Consider the following 14,271-nt stretch of genomic DNA (forward strand, 5'->3'; position numbering starts at 1 on the left):
GCACAAAGAACTAAGCACTACAGATAGCCTAGACAAATATAGGAAGTGCAGGGGCGAATTAAAAAAGGAAATAAGGAACTCAAAGAGAGGGATTGAAAAAAGATTAGCAAGTAAAGTTAAAGATAACCCAAAGATGTTTTACCAATACATTAATGCTAAAAGGTTAGTTAAGGAAAAAGTGGGACCTATCATAGATGAAGATGGAAACTTGGGTGTAGATGCAGAAGGGTTTGTGTGTGGGAAGGGTTTTGAATGAATATTTTGTCTCCATGTTTACAAAGGAAAGGGAGGATGTAGATATAGTAGTCCAGGAGGAACACTGAGATATTGGGGACGGGATAGTCATAAAGAGAGAGGAAGTACTCGAAGGGTTGAAATCCTTGAAAGTTGATAAGGCGCCAGGGCAGATGGATTGTTTTCGAGGCTGCTGAAGGAAGTCAGGGAAGAGATAGCAGATGCTCTGAGGATGATTTTCCAATCTTCACTAGATACAGGGGAGGTACCGGAGGACTGGAGAAATGCAAACGTAGTTCCATTGTTTAAAAAGGGATCAAAGGAAATGCCAAACAATTATAGGCCAGTTAGTCATACATCGGTGGTGAGCAAATTAGTAGAATCAATCCTGAGAGATAGGATTAACTATCATGTGGAAAGGCATGGACTAGTCAGGGTTGGTCAGCATGGATTTGTTAAAGGTCTTGCCTCACAAATTTGATTGAATTCTTTGAGGAAGTGACAAGAAGGGTCAGGAAATATCTGGTCAGGAAAGTAAAAGCCCATGGGATTCAGGGTAATGTGGCAAACTGGATAAAAGGTTGGCTTTGTAACAGGAAACAAAGGGTAATGGTCAATAGATGCCCTTGCGAATGGAAAGTTGTCTCAAGTGGTGTTCCGCAGGGCTCGGTGTTGGAACCCTTGCTGTTTGTGTTATATATTAACGATTTGGACGTGAATGTGGGGGGCATGATTGGGAAATTTGCAGATGACACAAAGATTGGCCGAGTAGTGGATAGTATAGAGGATAGCCATAATCTCCAAAACGTTATAGATGGGTTGGTGGAGTGGGCGGTAAAGTGGCAGATGGATTTTAACATAGAGAAGTGTGAGGTCATACATTTAGGGAGGTCAAACAGGTACAGGGATTACAAAATAAATGGGAATATACTAAGAGGGGTAGATGAAGTGAGAGATCTTGGCGTACAAGCACATAGGTCTCTGAAGGCAGCAGTTCAGGTAGATAAGGTTGTAAAGAAGGCATATGGAATGCTCTCCTTCATTGGCAGAGGTATAGAATATAAAAGTAAGGATATAATGTTGGAATTGTATAAAACACTGGTGAGGCCATAACTGGAATATTGTGAAGGAAACTCAGACCTCCCTGTCGCTTGCCATTTCAACACTCCACCCTGCCCTCATGCCCACATGTCCGTCCTTGGCTTATTGCATTGTTCCAGTGAAGCTCAACACAAACTAGAGGAACAACACCTCATCTTCCGACTAGGCACTTTACAGCCTTCCGGACTGAATATTGAGTTCAACAATTTTAGATCATGAACTTTCTCTTCCATCCCCACCCCCTTTCCGATTTCCCTCCCCCTTAATTTTTTTTTTCGTTCTCCAATAATTTATATAGATTTTTCTTTTCCCACCTACTTCCATTATTTTTAAATGTATTTCCATCCATTGTTTTATCTCTACCTTTTAACCTTTTTTGATTCCTTCATACCACCCCACCCCCACTAGGGCTATCTGTAACTTGCGTGTCCTGCTTTCTACCCTTAATTAGCACATTCCTTAGATAATATCACCACCTTCAACACCTCTTTGTCCTTTTGTCTGTGACATCTTTTGGTTATCTCCACCTATCACTGGCCCTCTATCCAGCTCTACTTGTCCCATCCCCCCTTAAACCAGCTTATATTTCACCTCTCTTCTATTTTTACTTAGTTCTTTTGAAGGGTCATTCGGACTTGAAACGTTAACTGTGCTCCTCTCCGCAGATGCTGCCAGATCTGCTGAGTTTTTCCAGGTATTTTTGTACCTACTGCTGATGTAAGGCTAACAGGTCTGTAGTTCCCTGTTTTCTTTCTCCCTCCCTTCTTAAATAGTGGGATGACACCAGCTACTTTTCAATCTTCAGGAACCATTCCAGAATCTATAGAAGTTTGAAAAATGACCACCAATGCATCCGCTATCTCTATAGCAACCTCTTTCAACACCCTGGGCCTTGTCCGGCTCTCTGCTTTATACTGGTCTGGATCTTGGCCATTGTTTTGCTTTTAACTGGGTGAGGTCTCTGCTATCATGCAGATTTACACTATGTTGGGTCACTGCTCTTGCATTGCTTTGTACTCGGCTGGGTCTCTGCTCTCACACTATACTAGACTGGGGGTGGAATCATCTGTGCCCACTGGCATCAGGTGCATTTGGTGACTTGAGCAGACAATGGGACAAGGCGGCCAAAAATCAGTTTCATGCCATCGTGAAACCTGTTTGCGATTATCCGCTCAGCCCGTCGATGGCAGGCCATGTCTTCCACCGTTGGACGTCGGGAGCCTCATTGTAATTGATCAGCATATCATTAAAAGGCTCGCCTGCTGGTCTCATCCCCAGCCCCCTAGCCAGCTGGATCACCTGCCCACGTCAGCATGATTGCATGCCAATGTGCTTCACGACAACCTATATAAGGCGTGCACTTGGAGGGCTACATTTTGGGGAGAACTCGGAGGTGAGTGCACAGTAACACTGAAGACTGCTCACAATAAACACCTGAGGAGCGTTGGGGTGGCCAGGCAAAGGCTGTCCTGCAGTTGAGGTGATTTTGGGGGTGTCTGTGTCTATGTGTGTATGTATATGTCTTAATTGGATTAAAGCCAGCTAGTCTGGATGCTTTGATGTATAGTATTGAGATGTTAACTGTGGGAACAGTAAGGAAGTTAAAAGGAAAAGTGTACATTTGCAATTGTTGAATAAGCCACTCAAGACTGCTGGTGAAATCTTACACCTAGCTAGAAGACGCCAAGCAATGTGTTTATTTTTTCAGCTTACTAATAAAATTTGTGGGATAAAAGGATGTTATTGTCAGAAGAGGCAAAGTTAAAAGCCTAGTGATACAATGGAAAATTTACATTCAAAGAGAAAGATATGTATAAAGGGGAAAACAGATTTTGTGTAAGGCAGAGGCATTTTAAGATCCAACAAGTATGAGAAGCATCCAGCCTGTTTAACCTCAAGCTGCTGTCTGCAGGACTCAGAGCTTATAGAAGCTAATTTTGAATGTGACTGTCCAGGGTGTGCTTTGCCAGGTGTCTGTTTAAATACATGAGATTTACTGTTGCCTTAATGGGTGTATAACCGAGAGTCAGATTAATTATGAGATTTTTGTAGTTATTATAGTAGTAATTTTGTAGACATATGTATGTGCTTACAATTTTTCTTGTATTAATAAATGTTTAATTTAGTTTCATAAAAACCTCTTCAGACTCAGTGGTTTTATTACTACTGAATCAAAGCCTGCATCTCAAAACTTACAAATTGAAAAAAGGGGTTATGACAGTTGTTTCAAGTTTCCCTCTGGGATTTGAACAACTCAACCTTTACCATCAGCTGTGTCATAATAAGCTGTGACAGTTCAGGTGCAACTACATTGGTATGATTGGAGTCAGGCCTCTAGCTTATGTACCCACTAAAGGAACACAGGCATCAAAGTGCCACCAAGCACTCCAGAGCTTTTCACCCCTTAGGCACAGGCTGCAAACTAGAGAGCACTTCAGTGGACTGCAGAACAGTTGGATGACTGGGCACATTGTACAATCTCCTTGCTAAAGCTGGCCATGGAGCAGTTACTGGTTGGAGTTGCTCACAGCCTCTTGCAATGTCAGCATCCTGGTTTGGACCTGTCTCCCCCATGGTTCAAGCTAACTGTGCAGCTTTGCGGTGCGGGTTAGAATGCCTGTGCCTGAGCTGAGAGCACAGCATGCAGTCCAATGGGCAAAGCTGCCGCCAATCGGTCAGGTGGAGTGGGGTGGAGAAAGGTGGGGTTTCAGGCAGCCATGCAGCGCACTAATCCCTGGCTATCCAAGTGGCAGTCAGCACTCTCCGGGTTGCGTTAAGGGGCCTTCAGACTTAACCAAGAGAGGTTCTTAGTATACCCATGCTAACACAATCTTCTCTCCCTTTTATTTTGCAGGAGGTGTACATCAGGATCATGGAGCCTGGTGAACTAGCTGTAGTCCTGATGGCCTACAGAGAGCGAAGACGACAGAGAGCGATTGGATGCACAGTGGGAGGAACAGCACCCTCTGGAAGAAGGGGCAACTGGCTCCCGCACATGCCGCCGAAGAGCCACAATGCGCTATCGCTGGTCAGCGCCTAGCTAGACCCAGGGATTATAGATGTTGCCTTTCATTCCTGCAGATGACTGAGAACCAGTGTCGCTGAAGGCTGCGCATGTCCAGGAACTGGTTGGTCGTATCTGTCAGCCACTGCAGGATTTGGTGCCACGTGGACATGGAGGGCATCCGCTGCCAGTGGAAATGAAAGTGACAGTGGTGCTCAATTTCTTCGCCAGTGGCTCCTTTCAGGGCTCCGCAGGTGACCTCTATGGGATATCACAAGCCTCTACCCACAAATGCATCTATGAGGTCACGGATGCCATCTTTGCGAGGGCACATAACTTCATGCATTTCGTCCTGGACCAGGAGAGCCAGGATGCAAGAGCAGTTGGATTTGCCCAGATCTCGAGTTTCCCCACAAGTGCAGGTTGCCATCGAATGCACTCACGTAGTGCTCAGATCTCTGTCGCAACACGTTGTCAATTATGTTAACTGCAAGGGCTTCCATTCGCTGAATGCGCACCTGGTGTGAGATCACCACAAACGCATCCTGCAGGTCCACACAGTTTCCAGGGAGTGTGTACAACTCCTACATTCTCAGTCGGTCACAGATCCCTGTCGTCTTCCAGGGTCCACAGAGGCTGCAGGGATGGCTCTTCGGGGACAAGGGCTACCTACAGAGGCCGTGGCTGATGACACCTGTGAGGTGGCCTCAGACTACAGCAGAGTGAAGGTATAACTTGCAACTTGGTGCAGCAAACTGTCTGGGTGCTGAAAATGAGGTCCCAGTGCCTGGACCGGTGTGGTGGAACCCTGCATTATAGTCCACAGAGGGTGTCACACATCGTCGTCGCCTGTTGCACCCTTTACAACCTGGCTCTGCAATGGGGAGAGGAGCTGGCTGAGGAGGTGATGGAGAAGCTGGATGTCTCCTCTGATGAGGAGGATGCTGACCAAGATGAGGGTGAGGAGATCCTCGAAGGTGACAATGATGGGGATGAGACCCTCGCACTGGCCAGACAAGGCAGGCGTGCTCGGGAGGCCCTCGTAGCCACTAGATTTGTGGAGGATGATAACGACATGCAGTGAGGAGACACCATAAGATCCTCATATTGCATCTATGAATGTTTGACTCCAGTCTCTCTGTGATAATGCTCCAGTCATAGAGGCGCAATGGAGGCCCTAAAGGTCGCTTGATTGCAGGAAGATGATGATGACAAGCAGCGAGGACACGCCATAGGACTTCACATAGCCTGTAAGAACGTCTGACTTCTGTCTGACCAAGGGTCATATCACGGTCGTATCACAGAGAAGCAGCCATGAAATCTTAAAAGCATCTGATCCTTTGTCCACCTACAGCATCTGACCCCTTCAGGAGCACTGCGTCACTGATCACAGATGCTGAAGAGATGGGAGCCAGCCCCACCTTAAAAGGTGCAGAGAGCACGCAGAGAGAATGACGGAACTCGGTGACGCTTTCCCACAACATTCTGGCAACAATGGCAAATACCATCGAGGTGCAGGTGTCACTAAAGTGTCCAGGGAATATGAGACTGGACCACCACTTTGGTCTGAAGGCTTCATAAAGCACAGGGAAGAGGCCCTGGACTGAAACACCTGCCTTTGTCTTGTGCAGAAAGGTTTCACATCTGAGTGGCAATGAAAGTGCTCATCAGGACAAGTAGCCATAGGCAGGGAGACAGTCTTGGGAGTTTATTGACAATAGTGAACATTATGTACAAATGATTAATATCCGTGCCCAGGCTATGCAACTACATCTTCTTAAGTTTCCTAACCCTGCCGCCATGTCTTGGTGCTCCCCGGACATCCACAGCGGAGGTGGAGGCAGCCTACTGACTGCTACACCCTATCTGTGATAACCTTGACAGGCATCCTCTCGAGGGCTGAGACTTGGACGGCCCCAGGGCCCTGGCCTGCTTTCAGGGGTCTGCTCTGTGGAAGTGACACCCTGCTTGAGCTGTGGAGCTGAAGTTGCTGGGGTCACAGGAAGAGTGGATTCGGATGGACTGGACACTCCTGGAGTTACCTGGGTGGATGGGGTGTGCACCTGCTGATCCTCCTCCTTATGGGTGCCAAAGGGCCTCTGGATGACTCCTTGAGGAGAAGGGGTATCTAGTGAGATTGAGCTGCCCCACACCCCTCTCGCATACACACTGTTGGGAGGACAACTATGGTATCAGCGATAGAGTTCAGTCTACGCAGCAGTGCAGGAGCGATGTCTCGGACCAAAGTCTCCATGACAGCTGCCATCCAACCAATGTTGACCTCAGTGCATTGGCATGCCAGCATTATCATCTCAGCCTGAAGGCGGACAGACTTCTCCATTGTGCCTTGCATTCTGAGAAGTGCAGCGGACATCCCTTCCTGATGTTCCCATGCTTGCCCTTGCAGCTCCAGCAACTTTGACATGATTGAGTCCTGAGGCCCGACATCTGACTCGGATTCAGCAAAGTTCTGGCCTCCAGCAGTCCTCCAAGTGCCAGACGCCCGGGAAGTCAATACCGCTGCCTGTTGTGGATCAGAAAGTGCGATGTGCTCATCAGGTTGTGATCCAAAGGCTACTCTAAAGCTAAGTCCCACCGAGGTGTGTGCCTCTACACTGGTGGAGGGTGTGGGTGAGTGCTGAGATGGAACTTCAAGGAGGGTGCCTTCAGGTTCCTCTTCAGAGGCTTGATTGGAGACCCTGGGTTGCAGACTCTTGGCTGTTTGGCAGATGTGCCTGTGAAAGCAAGCAGAGATAATTAGTGCATCGTAATGGCCTGTGAAACAGGACACCTCATCCACAGTATGGTTGTCTGATTGATGTTGCACTGCTGAATCCTTACTTGGTAGAGCACCACCACCCTCATCGTCAGCACAGGAACGGTCCAGATTCTTGCCGGCCAGTTAGATGGCTCTGTTTTCAAAGTCTGCGAGGACCTTGATTTCAGGCATTCCTCCACCGACAAGCGACTTCTCCCTCCTGTTGTGTACCAGCTTGTCCTGCATAAATAGAGATGGAGAGAGTGTAGGCAGAATGCCTGCGAGGCCAGATGAAAAGTATGCCTGGCATGTGTGGATGGTGAGTGGTGCCATGGGTGGGATGAGGACACAATCCGCAAGGCAGATGAAAGTGTGTGAGAGAGAGTGAATGGTGATGTTCCTTGAATTGGCAGTGAGCAGGGGCCCTGTGGATGTGTTTGTGAGTGTGAAAGTTGAGAGTGATGAGAAGACTGAAGGACCTGGCGGAACGAAGGAGATCATTCATCCTCTTGCGTCACTAGGTGGCTATCCCCTTTTGCAGGGCGTTGGCGCTGACCACTGCCTCCCAAGCCAGATTAGTGAGGTTCCTGCCCATCCTGCAGCCACAGCCAGGGTAGAGAACGTCATGGTGAGCCCCTGCATCCAAAAGGTGTTTGAGGGACACATCACTGAACCTGGGACTGCAGTCTTCTTTGCAGCAGTCATGAACTGGAAGCACTGAGAGGTGTGTGCGGCTGCACTTTAAAAATGGTGCCCAGCACGATGAAGCGGCGAGATGATGGCGTGGTAGGTGAATGAGAGCCCACCCGCCATGGAAACGACATGTTTGCTGGGAATGCATAATTTACGCAGCAGGTTTGGGATGATACGGCGTGATAAGCCGCCATTCTAGCTGTCAGGTAAAACGCCCTCTACTGCACTTAGTGCAAATCTGGGATGATTCCGCCCCATGTCTCTGCCATCACACTGGTTTATGCTGGGCTGAGTGTCAGTTCTTGCACTGCTTTATATTGGTTTGGGTCTTTACTATCGTGTTGCTTTATATTGGGCTTGGTATCTATCATGTTACTTTATACTGAGCCGGGTCTCTTCCATTACACTGCTTTATACTGGGCTGGTTGCATAATGAATGCATAATGAGGCTTGGCTGATAGCCCAGACATCCATTAGACTGTTGAAACAGCTAAGTCTCAGGGAAAACATTGCTTTATTAACAGCTCTAGCTCTCTGATCTCTTCTGTCAATTACACAATGTTTATTTATTCAAGATAAAGAGGGTTCAAATGCTTGCAGTTTCAGCTGTCAATACTCACTGCAATACTGCAGTACTGCCTGTTCTCGCAATGGAGCCGGCCAGGTCAGGAGTGCAGGGTGCAGGCTCAAGACCCGAATAAGCATGCATTTTAAAAGGTTCTGGTGAAACCCCAGGAACGGGGTCGATAATCCAGGAATTGGGTCCCAACTGCCATTTTCACCCCTCCACCAAGTCTCCCTGACTCCATGAAAATCCAAGCCATTCTCTCCTCCCTGTAGCCTCAGAAGTGACAGCCTCTATCTAGGCTGCATGGCAGCTCAGATAGGCAGGCTGCTGTCCAATCCAGGCTGCAGCCTCTTAATCAGGTGCCATTGGTAAAATAGCCTCCACGGTCTCATTCCCTATCAGCATGGACTCAGGATGCGCATTTCATTCTATCGTTGGGAATTCAGTCTTTTTGGTAAAATTCTGGCCAAGAAGCTGAGAGGGGAAATAAAAAGGAAAATAAGACTGACAGAGAATGTGAGAATAGAATGGTGGTTAACATGAAAAGGAACCTAAAAATCTTTTACTAGCATTTATACCGTAAGCAGGTAGTAAGAGATGGGGTGGAACCTATTAGGGATAAAGCGGGTGATATATATTTACAGGCACAAAGCAAGGCTAGCATACTTAATGAGTACTTTGTACTGGTGTTTACAAAGGAAGAGGATGCTGACAAAATATCAGTAGAAGCAGAGATGGTAGAGTTAATGGGTGAGGTAAACATTGATAGGATACACTGATTAGTGGCTATGTTTAGAGTGGATAAGTCGCCTGGTCTGGTTGGCTTGCCCCCCATGTTGCTAAAGGAAGTGGGAGTGGAGATAGCGGAAGGGCTTGCCATAATCTTCCAGTCCTTCCTAGATGCGTGCAAATTCCTTACACTCCTCCTACCCCTCACCCTCTTCCTCTCCGTTCCTTCCTCCTCACTCCCCTCTTCCTCCTTCCCACCTCCCTTCCCTCCCTCAACTCTACACCTGTCCTTTCCCCTTCTTCCTTCTGCTATCGCTGATTTCCTTCTTTCTCCCTTCTGCCACCATCTTTCCCTTCCCCCTTTGCATCCTCCTCCTTTCACAGCTCCCTCTCCATCTCTCTCCCTCTCCCTCTCTCCTACGCTCATGAAAGTCCAGATCCACAGCAGTGACGTTGACTCTTAACTGCTCTATGGAATGGCCTAGCGAGCTGCTAATGAAACAGCTAATGAAAAATCACTGTATCACTATATCTTTACAGTGCAGAAGGAGGCTATTTGGCCCATCAAGTCTGCACTGGCTCTCTGAAAGAATATTCCAACTAGTCCCACTCCCCTGCCTTATCCCCATAACCTTGCACATTCTCTCTTTTCAGGTAGCAATCCAATTCCCTTTTGAATACACCGATTGAACCTGCCTCCACCACCCTTCAGGTAGTTTGTTCCAGACTCCAACCACCCTCTAGGTGAAAAAACATTTCCTCACATCAGTTATTCCTTTTGCCAATTAATTGGAATCTGTGCACTCTAGTTCTTGATGTTCTCTTGAGTGGGAACAGTTTCTCACTATTTACCCTGTCCATACCCTTCGGGATCTTGAATATCTCTATCAAGACTCTTCTCAGCCTTCTTTTCTCCAAGCAAAAAAGTCCCAACATCTCCGATCTATCCTCATAACTATAGTTCTTTATTGCTGGAATCATTCTTGTGAATCTCCTCTGTACTCTCTCCAAAGCCTTCAGATCCTTTCTCAAGTATGGTGCCCAGAACTGGACACAGTATTCCAGATTATGCCTAACTCGTGTCTTATAGAAGTTGAATATGACCTCTTTACTCTTGTACACAATGCCCATATTAATAAAGCCTAAGATTCTACATGCTTTATTAACAGGTCTCTCAACATGCCCTGCCATCTTCAATGACCTATGTACATATACACCAAGGTCCCTTTGTTTCTGCACCTCCTTTAGAGGCTCTGCCTTTATTTTATACTGTCTCATCATATTTTTTCTGCCAACGTGAATCACTTCACACTTCTCTCATTGAACTTCATCTGCCACTTGTCTGCCCAATCCACCAGCATGTCTATGTCCTTTTGAAGTTCAAGACTATCGCATCACAGTTGACAACATTTCCAATCTTCATATCAACTGCAAATTTTGAAATCATGCCCCGCACACCCCAGTCTAAGTTATTAATAGAGCAAGGGACTCAACACTGACCCTTGAGGAACTCCACTACAAACCTTCCTCCAATTTGAAAAACAACCGTTTATCACTACTTTCTGTTTCCAGTCACTCAGCCAATTTCTTATCCAAGTGCCTACTTTCCCTTTTATTCCATGAGCTAGAATTTTGCTCAAAATTCTGTTGTGTGGCATTGTATCGAATGCCTTTTCAAAATCTATATGCACCATATCAACAGCTTTTCCTCATCAGCCTTCTCTGCTACCTCCTCAAAAAACTCCAGCAAGTTAGTTAAACATAATTTTCCCTTAATTATTCCATGCTGGCTCACCTTAATTATCCTACACTTGTCAAAGTGACTATTGATTTTATCCTGTACTATAGCTTCCAGAGGTTTCCTCACCACTGAAGTCAAATTGACTGGCCTGTAGTTGCCAGCTTTATCCTTGCACCCCTTTTTGAACAAGGGTGTAAAATTCACAATTCTCCAGTCCTCTGGCACTACCCCTGTGTCTAAGGAATGCTGGTAGATTATCACTAGTGCCTCTGCAATTTTCACTCTTGCTCCCTCAGTACCCTTGGATGCATCTCATCCGGTCTTGGTACTTTATCTATTTTAAGTAAAGATAGCTTTTCCTACACCTCCTGTCTCTTGATTGTAAATTCTTCTAGTGTACCAGTTACCTCCTCTTTCATCTCGGCCTGGGTAGCATTTTCTTCCTTTGTAAAGACAGATGCAAAATACTCGTTCAACACCTCCGCTGCTTCTTCGGCCTCCAAATGCAAGTCTCCTTTTTTGTCCCTGCTCTTTCTTAAACTACCCTTTTACTATTTACATGCTTATAGAAGACTTTGGAATTCCCTTTTATGTTTGTTGCCTCTTTTCATGCTCTCTCCTTGTTTTTATTAGTTTCTTCACTTCCCCTCTGGTCCTTCTATATTCAGCCTGATTCTCCATTGTATTTTCTACCTGACATCTGTCATATGCGCACTTCTTCCTTTTCATCTTTACCTCTATCTCTCTAGTCGTCAGGGCGCTCTGGATTTATTTGTCCTATCTTTCCCCTTCAAATGAATATACCGTGACATTGCCTGCAATACTATTTCTTTGAAGGTGGCCCATTGTGCAGCCACTGTCTTTTCTGCCAACATTTAATTCCAACTCACTCGACTCAGATGCATTCTCATCCCGTTGGAAGTTAGCTTTCTCCCAATTAAATATCGCCTCTCTGGATTGTTCCTGGTCCTTTTCCATGATTAACCTAAACCTTATGATACATTGGTCATTGTCGCCTAGAGGCTCACCCACTGATATTTGGTCCACGTGGGCCTACTCATTCCCTGAACCAGGTCCAAAAATGCATGTTCTCTCGTTGGACTGGAAACAAATTGAGTAAGGATAAAACTTGACAAACCATTCGGCATTGACCACGGCACTGGAGACGGCAAAGGTACACCCTGCCTAGTACACTTTGCAAAGTCCTTCTCACTAACATCTGGAGGTATATGTCAAAATTGGAGGATCTGTCCCACAAATTGGTCAAGCAACAGCCTGACATAGTGGCCTAAATCTTCCAATCAGGATTGGAATCCCTAATTCCAATCCTGATCAGACAAAAAAGAAAATACCCACTTACCTTCCTCCGATTTTCCTGGGCAATCTTCCGAGGGAGGATCCTTTCAAACTCACTCAGCGCAGAAAACCTCGGAGACATCAGTGAAAGGAATCTATGCAGAAGCCACGCCCCCTTTTCACAACACTAGCTGCTGTATTCTGGTAATTAAAGAGTTAAAATGTTGCAAAACTTCTTTGAAAAGCTATGGAGAGAAGTTAAGTGCATAAGGCTGTAGGCCAGGTGAGGTAAGCGGTACGGTGGCATCTGGGCAGTATGGCAGGTGGGTACGATGGCAGGTAAGTAGGGCATTAGGTGGGTAAGGTGGTAGGTGGATGAGGTTGTAGTGTGGCAATTGGGTAGGGTGGTGTGTGGGTAGAGTGGCAGGTGGGTACAGTGGCAGCTGATAGAGTAGTAGGCGGGTAGGGTGACAGATGGGTGAGGTGGTACGGTGGCAGGTGGGTAGTGATAGGTAGGTCGGCAGGTAGTCGGGCGGGGTCGGGAAGGGTTTCCAAGTCGGGTTGGTCAGATCCAATCGGAGGGTTGTGCGGTGGGGGAAGTCCTGTGGTGGGGGCTGATTAGGTCAAGGGTGGAATCAAGGGACTGGGGGATCAGGGGGGAGTTGGGGATCAGGGAAGGGGAGTCCAGGGTCAGGAGGGTGATTTGAGAGGGGGTGGTCAATTGTATAGTTACCCAGAAAGTAGACTATGATTTTTCTCTATAAGATTTCCTGGGTAACTATTCAGGTAAGTAAGCTGGAACTGTTTGAACTCTCCAACTCTAATTCAGAGTTGGCGACTTTTTCAGAGGTTTCTGGAAGGCAGAGGAATTGCCCATTGGAAGTTCAAACTTCCCAGGCAATTCCCACGGAATCATTGCATCTGAACTTCCGAGAGGCCCGGTAGTGTATCCTGGGGATTGGTGGGGGGGGGGTGTGTGTGTGTGTGTGTGTGTGTGTGTGGAGGTGGAGGGGTTGAGGGTGGGGGGGGAGGTGGGGGAGAAGTGGGTGGGTACATTCGTCTTGGACAGTCCAGATGCTGGAAAATCATGACCAATAGTACTCACACGATAAACCATACTGCCAATTTCAAATTACAGATGTACTAGAGATTATGGCACAGTGGTATACATTCAGGAAGGAATTCTCAACATTGTCTCTGGACTTCATCAAGTCTCATGGCATCAGATCAGCTCTGGGCAAGGCAACCTGCTTATTACCACCTGGCACCTTCCCTCAACTGATGAATTGGTGCTAATCCATGTTAAACACTACTTGTAAGAAACACTGAGTGCAAGGACTCTTGATGGGGGTATAAATGTTCATCACCATAGCTTGGTAGCAGCACAATCAATCAAGCTGGCCAAGTACTGAAGGAGCTATACGCCAGACTGGGTCTTGTGTAACTGAAATCCCGTCTTCGCACAGGACCAGCTCTGTTGTGTTGTGTGGTGCTATTGTTATGCAAAATGAGATAAACACGGAACAGATTAACAGCTCGAAACTGGGCATCCATGAGGCACGGTTGGCCATCTGCACCAGCAGAATTGTATTTCGTCATCTGTAAACTCATGACCCAGTGTATCCCTCACTCTACTAATACCACCAACCCAGGGGATCAATCCTGGAGTGGAGGAATGTAGAAGAGCCTGCCACGAGCAACACCAGGCAGGATTAAAAATAAGTTGCCAACCTGGTGAAGCTACCACACAGGACTGACAACATGCATGCTAAACAGTAGAAACACCATACTATAGACAAAGCTAAACAATAACACAACCAACAGATCAGACCAAAGTTCTGAAGTCCTACCATATCCAATCATGAATGCTGGTGGACAATTAAACATGAAGTAGGAGGAGGAGGCTCAATAAACATCCTCACCTTCAATTATATCAGAGCACAGCACATCAGTGAAGGCTAAAGTGCTTGTAACCATTTTCAGCCAAAAGTGTCAAGTGGCTGATCCATCTTAGCCTCCTCCTGAAGCTCCCTTCATCACAGATGCTTGTCTTCAGTGAATTTGATTCAGTCCACGTAATCTCAAAATCGCAGCTGAGTGCACTGGATACAGTGTAGTCTTGTGCTTCAGAACAAGCCATGCCCCGA

This window comes from Cetorhinus maximus, chromosome 8, assembly GCF_964194155.1.
Source record: "Cetorhinus maximus chromosome 8, sCetMax3.hap1.1, whole genome shotgun sequence".
In the NCBI taxonomy this organism is placed as follows: Eukaryota; Metazoa; Chordata; class Chondrichthyes; order Lamniformes; family Cetorhinidae; genus Cetorhinus; species Cetorhinus maximus.